This window comes from Canis lupus, chromosome X (genome assembly GCF_003254725.2).
Source record: "Canis lupus dingo isolate Sandy chromosome X, ASM325472v2, whole genome shotgun sequence".
Taxonomy (NCBI): domain Eukaryota; kingdom Metazoa; phylum Chordata; class Mammalia; order Carnivora; family Canidae; genus Canis; species Canis lupus.
In genome coordinates, this window is record NC_064281.1 from 98,450,596 (window position 1) to 98,459,669 (window position 9,074).

Here is a 9,074-nt window from a genome sequence, read left to right on the forward strand (position 1 = left end):
AATTTATTTATTTGAGACAGAGAGAGAATATATGAGCGGCAGGGGTGTTGTGGGGTGGGGAGAGAAGGAATAGCAGACTTCTCAGTGAGCAGGGAGCCCAATGCGAGGCTCCATATGGGGCCCAATCCCAGGACTCTGAGATCATGATCTGAGCTGAGGCAGACTTAACTCAGTGGTTAAGCATCTGCCTTCAGCTCAAAACGTGATCCTGGAGTTCCAGGATCAAGTCCCGCTTCTGGCTCCTGCATGGAGCCTGCTTCTCCTCCCTCTGCCTATGTATCTGCCTCTCTCTGTGTGTCTCATGAATAAGTAAATAGAATCTTTTAAAGAAAAAGAAATAAGATTTCAAGAGTCATCAAAATTTCATATTAAAAAGAAGCCAGAGGGGCGTGCCAGCCTGTGGAATTTTCCCACCCATTCTCCCGTCTCTGGAAAGGACAGGACATGCTTTCTACTGCATGGTGCTTATATCCCTAACAGAGAAACTTTACTTTGATGATTTTCAAGAGAGCTGTGCTGTGAAGTGGTGAAGTCTCCAGGAAGCAGGATGCCATTGCCTCTGGGGAAACCGGTCCTTTTTTCTAGTGTGGTAGCCAGTGGGAGCTGTACCCTTTTATATTACCTCATACAAAAAAGACTTCTTATTACCATCTGGCATTGAAGCAGCTACACAGCCACCCCAAGGCCCTGGAGGCTCTGTGCATTTCTCTCAATGTCTACTATTTCCAATTCTCCAACAAGTACAACTTTGTCGCCAATGACCAGTTGAAGATTCTTGTCTTTGGATCCAAGTCAGAGAGCCATCTCTATGTCAGCTCAACCAGAGATGCCCCCTTTCAGTGGTGGCAACTTCAGGAGGTCTTCTTAAAGCTCAAGGTCAGTCAGCAGATACCTGTATTCAAGTTCAGTGGCGATACTGGGGATGAAGTGAAAAAGGAGTAAAGGTGATTAAAAATGCAGCTTTCTCCAAGCATGGCCTTTCTTTCCTCATCACCATGTACACTCCATGTCTGTGAGCCAATTTTCCAGCCACAGGGGATGATTGTATGTACTGGCATATGGTATTTTGGTATAATTCTAATTTGACCACCACAATTGTGGAATTTTTTATTTAATCAGAAATGAAAAATTTACTAAAAATTTATAAGTGATTTGAAAATTCACTGTCTAGGGCACCTGAGTGGCTCAATTCGTTGGGTGTTTGACTCTTGGTTTCAGTTCAGGTCATGATACCATGGGTCATGGGGTGGAGCCCTGGCATTGGGTCCTGTGCTCAGCAGGAGTCAGCTTGAAGATTTTTGTCCTCTGCCTCTTCCCCAACTGTATGTGCTCACTCTCTCTCTTTCTCTCTCTCTCTAAAATAAAATAAAGTTAATAAAAGAAAGCTCACTGTCTAAAAGCAAAGCACAGAATAAAAGAAACTGTTAAGTAAAGGAAGAAGAAGAAGAAGAAGAAGAAGAAGAAGAAGAAGAAGAAGAAACAACAGCCAGAATAATTCTTTTAAATTTTTTTAAAATTTTTATTTATTTATGATAGTCACAGAGAGAGAGAGAGAGAGAGAGGCAGAGACATAGGCAGAGGGAGAAGCAGGATCCATGCACCGGGAGTCCGATGTGGGATTTCATCCCGGGTCACCAGGATCGCGCCCTGGGCCAAAGGCAGGCGCCAAACCGCTGCGCCACCCAGGGATCCCCAGAATAATTCTTTTAAATGAAAATCAGGGCATTTCTTGCTTGATATTTCCAGTGATTCTCCATCACATTTAGACAAAATCTAAATTTACCATGGCCTATAAGATTTACTTTCACTTGTCCAAATCCTACCCTATCTTTTTGGTATTCCTTGGAACATGCCAAACCCACTCTCATCTCTAGACTTCTGTACTTTCTGTACTCTTTTCCTACAATCTTGGCTCACTTCCTTAATGCATTAAGAACTCTACTCAAATGTCATATTCTCAGAGATGTTCTTTCTGAGGATCCTATTTCAAACAGCAACCTATCACTCTTGAACCCCTTAACACTTTGTATTTTTCTTTATATGTGACATTGTTGAATATGTTTACTTATTTATTTTATACCTTCTCCATTAGAATATCAGTTCCTGCTGAGTGAAGTAAGTCAGTCGGAGAAGGACAAACATTATATGTTCTCATTCATGTGGGGAATATAAATAATAGTGAAAGGGAATATAAGGGAAGGGAGAAGAAATGTGTGGGAAATATCAGAAAGGGAGACATAACGTAAAGACTGCTAACTCTGGGAAACGAACTAGGGGTGGTAGAAGGGGAGGAGGGCGGGGGGTGGGAGTGAATGGGTGATGGGCACTGGGTGTTATTCTGTATGTTAGTAAATTGAACACCAATAAAAAAAATCTTAAAAAAAAAGAATATCAGTTCCTTTCTGTCTATTGTGTGACTCTTCTGACACTAGTGTGAGAGGTAGATTTACTGCTATGAAGTTAATTGAATGTAAACTTCAGGACCTCTCATTTTCATAGGCCCTTTCAATGCCTTACATTTAACTTTGTATTTATACTTTTGTAGTCTTCTTTTCAAAGTGAACTTATCAAAATGATGTTAGCTTTAGACCCCATTAAACCTCTGCCTAATATCTAGTGCCAGACATTTCATAAGCCCTCAATAAATATTTTTGAATGGATGAATTTTTAAAATGAATGAATACATTACATATCTTAGGATAAAAATGATTTGTTAGCTCTCTCCTTAATAGCAAGCTTTGATAAGGATTGGCCTTGATTTAAAGGTGAAAGATGCTGGGTGTCCATTGAGAATAGTGAAACAAGGCTGTTCTGAAGGATATGGAAGAGATACTAGAAAAGAATGCTGTAGTCTCTTAAGGCAAACTGTTGACTTCATAGTTTTTCCTAGTGTTGGAATACTACATTAGGCCAGAAGTATACATTATGATTTAATGCCTTAATAAATGGTGTTCCAATTATAATTCCATTCTTTGTGACACAGCCTTTTCTTTCTTATATTTCCTAAGATATGAGCTATCCTTTCTGGAATATCTGGGGAGCATCCACACTTTAAGAAATCATTGGGGCACCTGGGTGGCTCAGTTGGTTAAGCATCCGACTCTGGTTTGGGCTCAGGTCATGATCTTGTGGTTGTGGGATCAAGCCCCACAGAGTCTGCTTCAGATTCTCTCTCCCTCTCCCTCCCACTCCATCCCAATCTCATAAATAAATAAATAAATAAATAAATAAATAAATAAATAAATAAAATATTTTTAAAAAGAAAAGAAATCATTGAAGCATGAATGTCTCCTCATTACTGCACTGGGTTATTTCTTCCTTTTTCCTACATTGTTTTATAGTTCTCAAGACTTTTTAAGAAAGTTTATGGATTAAACCAGGATTGTGTAATAGAGTGACATTTGCCCACTGGAAAAACAGATGCATATTGTACGTATACCTTATAAGCACAGTTGAATATATATATATATACATATATATAATATACACAAATATATTACATATACTAAAGGTGAGAGAAAGATTTAGCAAACAAACCTTAGGATTTATTTTCACTTGTTAATTGTAGCTCCTCCGTAGGATCATCCAACTCTTCCTGAGTCATTAATAAGAAATTCATAAAAATAAGCCATTAATAGAAGAGATCAGTTAAATAACACATTATGCTTTAAATAATGGTCAAAAGTAGTTACAGTGAAAACTGTCTATGAATTGATCACTCTCAATTTACAGAAGCCCATCTGCCTTGGTTTTTAATCTACTCAAATTGTTTTTTGGCCAGTAGCACTGCCTGAGGCAAATTTATATCAACCTGACAAAAAGCAGTAGAAGGTCTTGCTTCAGAGATTCTCATTGCTTAAAGCTACAACACTTCTTTAAAAGCTCCAAGGTATTATAATTAAAAATGTATCAATTGCTTAACTTGTCAAGCAACTCAGTTATTGTAAAGCATTATTTCTCTTCAAACAGCTAGACTTTCATTGTTCATTTGTGATTGCATTTATAGAAAAAATATAAGTAAAGTGTAAATTTAACTTCTGGGAAGTAAAGCTCATCAAAAAACATTTCCAAAACTTTTTGGAATCTGTTCACTTTCTGGGAGGCTGTACATACTAACTTTCCATTCACATTTATAGATAAACATGTGCAAACGCAATTAACACGCAGATTTTTGATGGTGACTTGAGAGGAGGAGTGAAAAAACTTTCTCTAGAAATGCTAATTTGACTTAGTAACAGAATGGCAATTGAAATTGTAGTTAAAGATATTTCTTTTTAGCGATGTCTTTTTTTATTTTATCCTTCCCTTGCCCCTTCTTTTTCCCCAAGAAATGAAGAATGTAATTAGTAGCATAATGATTAAAGAACTAATTAGGCACTGCAGGCTCACATCACAATAATTTAGGATGATTTCATGCTTTTACTACCATATCAAATTAGCAAATTTTCTCTGTTACGAAAAAGTTCATGAAGCAAAGTTACCCTATCTTCCTCTGATTCCACTGCCAATAAAAACCAAGACAGACAGGCAGATACATGGAGGGTAAAGGAACTTTTTTTTTTTTTACCTTATATGAAAAGAATAAAATAACTTCTTCACAAATAAAAATTTAAGAATCAATTCTACTCTGTTGTGTTTGCACAAACAAGTTGCTTTTCATGGAAAGATTTTATTTCAATTAAATAACAGACTCAACCCACTATAAATAATTGTGTTGTTAATCTCACCACACTGCTTTTAACTGAAAATGAGGGAAAACTGATCATGTTAATGTTAATCAATTGCCTTGGAGGAACACAGAATTCTTTTGACAGAGGTACATAATGGATGAAGTACAAAATGAGATAATTGGAAGATGTTTATCCTAGAGGGTGCTAAGTTTGTAATTAAAATTAAAAAGTTCTCATATCCTAACATCATTCTTTCTAGAGACACTCTGTCTTCATTTGACTTCATCAATATATATGTTTTTCCAAACCAATAAGGTTCTATTCATCTGTGACCTGGCCTGATGTTGGGAATATAACAGAAGAATAGAAATAATGCCAACTATTCATATTTTTTTCTTAATGTGAGTGCTATTGCATGGTCATTCAGAGATAGCTTCTTAACCAGACAAGTAATGCCCTTCTTGAATATATGACCCTGGAGTGGCTTTAGAAAAAATAAATACTTGAATGCTTTATTCCAAAATTTTAGAAGTGCCTTGTTTCAAGATTATGTGTTATAAACTCTAAAATCACCAAGTGAATGTCTGTATATTAGGATATTAGAGAGTTCATGGACAGATAATCGGTGCTTTATTCAAGTCATAATAGTTCAACAACTTGTTCTATCAAGAAAATTATATTGAGAGCTCTTTGTGACCTGTCATATAGTCAACACATAACAATAGTAGAGTTACTAATATATTGCATTATGATATTTCTTCACCATTTATAAAACACTTTTGTTGGTTTACAAACTTGAAAGTATCCTGGGTGAAATTCAATGCTGGCCCCATATGTGGAGGGCAAGAAGAAACTGAAGAAAGAGGACGACCACTCCATATTGGTAGGTAGCAGTTTTAATAGGCAAGGGAACTTACATACTAGGCTTGTCTTGGGTGGATGGAAGACAAATAGATCTCTGCATCTGACTTAATGGGGCTCAGTCACGTATAGTCCCAGATGGTCTCAACAATACTTAACTCTTTCAAGGCTGCATCTTTGAAGTGGTTGCTAGTGTGAAAATGGTGAGCTGAATGTACATTCCATGAACAGAGGAATGGGTAAGAAGCTTCCAATTGCCTGGGTCCAGCTTACAGTTTAACCAGGAGTCACATCCTCTCAGTGACTTCCTCTAATGCCTTTCTTCTTTACAACAATTTTGTAAAGTAAGTAAGGGTGCTTTCATCATTTCCATTGCCATTGCATAGTTTAGAATATTGGGGCTTAGTTAGTGGGTAGCAGAAAGAGAATTTGAATTCAGGTCTTCTGACTACAGGTCTAATGCTTATTTTCCTATTGCAACATAATAATTTAAAGAGCCAAAGAAGAAGGTAGAAAGAGGTTAAAAGCAAAATACTGTTGTCCATTCTCTTGTAGGCCAACCACAGGTGTATTTACTAGCCTTATTTCTTTCACAAGTTTCACAGTGCTCATAATGCATGTCATAAGGCCCAGCTAAGTGATTGATCTGGACAGATCATAAAAAATGTCCATTTTAATTTAAATATTTATAATTTACATCTCTCTGCCAAGATATATCCTCCAGATGGTCCATAAGCCCTTAACAATTACTTTTAGAAGGTTTTGCTTTGAGGATCCCTGGGTGGCGCAGCAGTTTGGTGCCTGCCTTTGGCCCAGGGTGCGATCCTGGAGACCAGGGATCGAATCCCACGTTGGGCTCCCAGTGCATGGAGCCTGCTTCTCCCTCTGCCTGTGTCTCTGCCTCTCTCTCTCTCTCTCTCTCTGTGACTATCATAAATGAATAATTTTTTTTTAAAAAAAAAGAAGGTTTTGCTTTGGCCAGAGTTATTATTGGTAAGAAAAAAAAAATCTTAAGAATCAATGTTCAGACAAGAATGGGGACCCTCAGAAGTTTTATGAGACATTAATGCTGAAGCCTTCATTTCTGTTTCAAAGCTTAAGCGCTGTTTAAATGTTATTAATTTCAGTGTGACTATATAGAGCATCTAAAAAATAATTTAATGCATTCAGGTAGAGTTTCAAGATGTTTATTTAATATTAGGGTTGAAAGGAAACTTTGCATCTATTCTAACTCTTTTCTTTGTACAAATAAAGATGATAGGATTCAGAAGCTCTGTAACTTCCCAAGTTCTCACAGTTAGTGGTATAATTGGAAATATAATTCTGCTTTCTTGTGTGCCACTTAAATCTCTTTCCATCAGATCTGCTAAGTCTCTCCTTTCTCCACTGTAAATGTAAGTGCAAAAGAAATATATAATTTTAATATTAGAGTAACGATAGTTGCATAAAAATTAGAACTCAAAATGATTTTTATCTTATGTTTACTAATTCATTTCTCAATGCTTTTCACTAATAAAAATAACATTATCATCATTATAAATTACATTATTAGGTTTTCTAATTCTGTATTACTCTCAGGTTGTTTTTAAGGTCAAAACCACAGGGCTTCATTTAATCCACTTGTGATTATCAGAATATGCCAATATGACCTATTTCTCAATAATTACATGAATAAAAACATTGTGCATATATGACTCATAAGCTTAACATTTAAGACTATTACTCTTTGGGCAACCCCGGGTGGCTCAGCAGTTTAGTGCTGCCTTCAACCCAGGGTGAGATCCTGGAGATCCGGGATAGATCCCCACATTGGGCTCCCTACGTGGAGCCTGCTTCTCCCTCTGCCTGTGTCTCTGCCTCTCTTTGTGTGTGTCTCTCATGAATAAATAAATAAATAAAATCTTTAAAAAAAAACTATTACTCTTTTAAGATGAAATGTTCAGCTCTAACTGAAGACCCCACCTTCTGATTAGATAAAAAAAAAAACCTTTATGTTTTCTTAGTCATACTACCTATGCTATGAATCAAAAATAATTTAACTTACCTTGCATCACATGAAAACATTTTACATTTTACATTTACACAACATAGTGTAAACAGGGCAAAAAAAATTGACTCGTATTCTGCATTTTTTCATAAGCATTTTTTTTCACAAAAAAGAGACATCAGAGTTTCGGACGTTTAACATAAGATATGATATCTAGATATTACTACAAATGTTCTTATTCCTATCACTCTTTTTATATATGTTTTCTCACTGTAACTGCAAGACTTTTGTAACCAACCGATCTCACTGCCTCTAATTTATTTCCTTATAAGTCTGAATTCATCTGTCAGATTAATCTGTCTAACGTCATTTTTAGGATAAGACTTTTAATTGTTTCTTGATACAGAAATTTAAATGCTTCCACAATCTGTGCCTAACTATCCTTCCCCAGCTTTTCTCCTGCTTGAACATTGTTAAAGCCCAGTGCATTTCCAGCACTGTCCAGGGGAGGGGGCCCTTATCCACAAATAAGAAGTATTGGCTTCCTAGCTAGCCCTAAAAAGATTATGGGGACCTCAAGCTATCTCAGGTAGCTAACGAGAACCTTTCAGAGCATTTGAGGAATACCTCTAGTTTGTAGTATTTTTAAATAAACACAGGACAGTGAGTGACAACTCTATGAATCTTCAGTTAGTAAACACTCATAATACTCACTTTGAACCCCAATAATCTCCCCTCTCTTTCCTCTTTGCACATACTGCTCTCTCTCAAATATTTCTCGTATCTTCTTCAACAATTCTATGATTTAAACTCTCTGCACCTCATTTTCTTCATCTGCAAAACGACGATGAGAGTAACAACTAATCCATAAAGTTAATAGGAGTATTCAACATAAATTACATGGAACAATGCCTGACATATAGTAAGTGTTCAATAAATGTTAACTATTATTCATTTTGTAATCATCATTGCTATATCATCATCATTATTTCCCAGCAACCCCTGAGCATGATATAAAATGGAAGAATGCATTTTGTGTTTTTCTTACCCAATACATTTAAGTTCAGGTTTCTATCTTTAATTTTGACATGCCATATATTGAATTCATAATACATAATTAAGAAAATAATGAAAAAAACAATATTAATTGATTATTCTATATGACTATTTGTTTTTCTCTTGCCATCAATAGCCTTAAATGGGAAGAGGAGAGTGAAGATCTCTACTTCTGCTCAAGTGGGTAAGATGAACTTTTTTTAGAAAAAAAGAGGAAGGAAGGAAGGGAAATGGGGAGAAAAAAGAAGAGAATAACACTTTCACAACATGGCAGCCAAGTGGCATCTCATTTAGCATTTCAACTACCTAGAATTTGTGAAGAAAGAAACTTTCCTTCAATTTTTGTATAAAGCATTGTTAAAATGGTGCCTTCCCTTGTGAATTCTGGAATAATGCTATTCACTTAATAGATATATGCTGGGTACCTACTTTCTGCCAGATGCTATATAAAACAGGAGATCAAAAGCTTATGCAATAAATGTTTATATTTGGATGGGGTC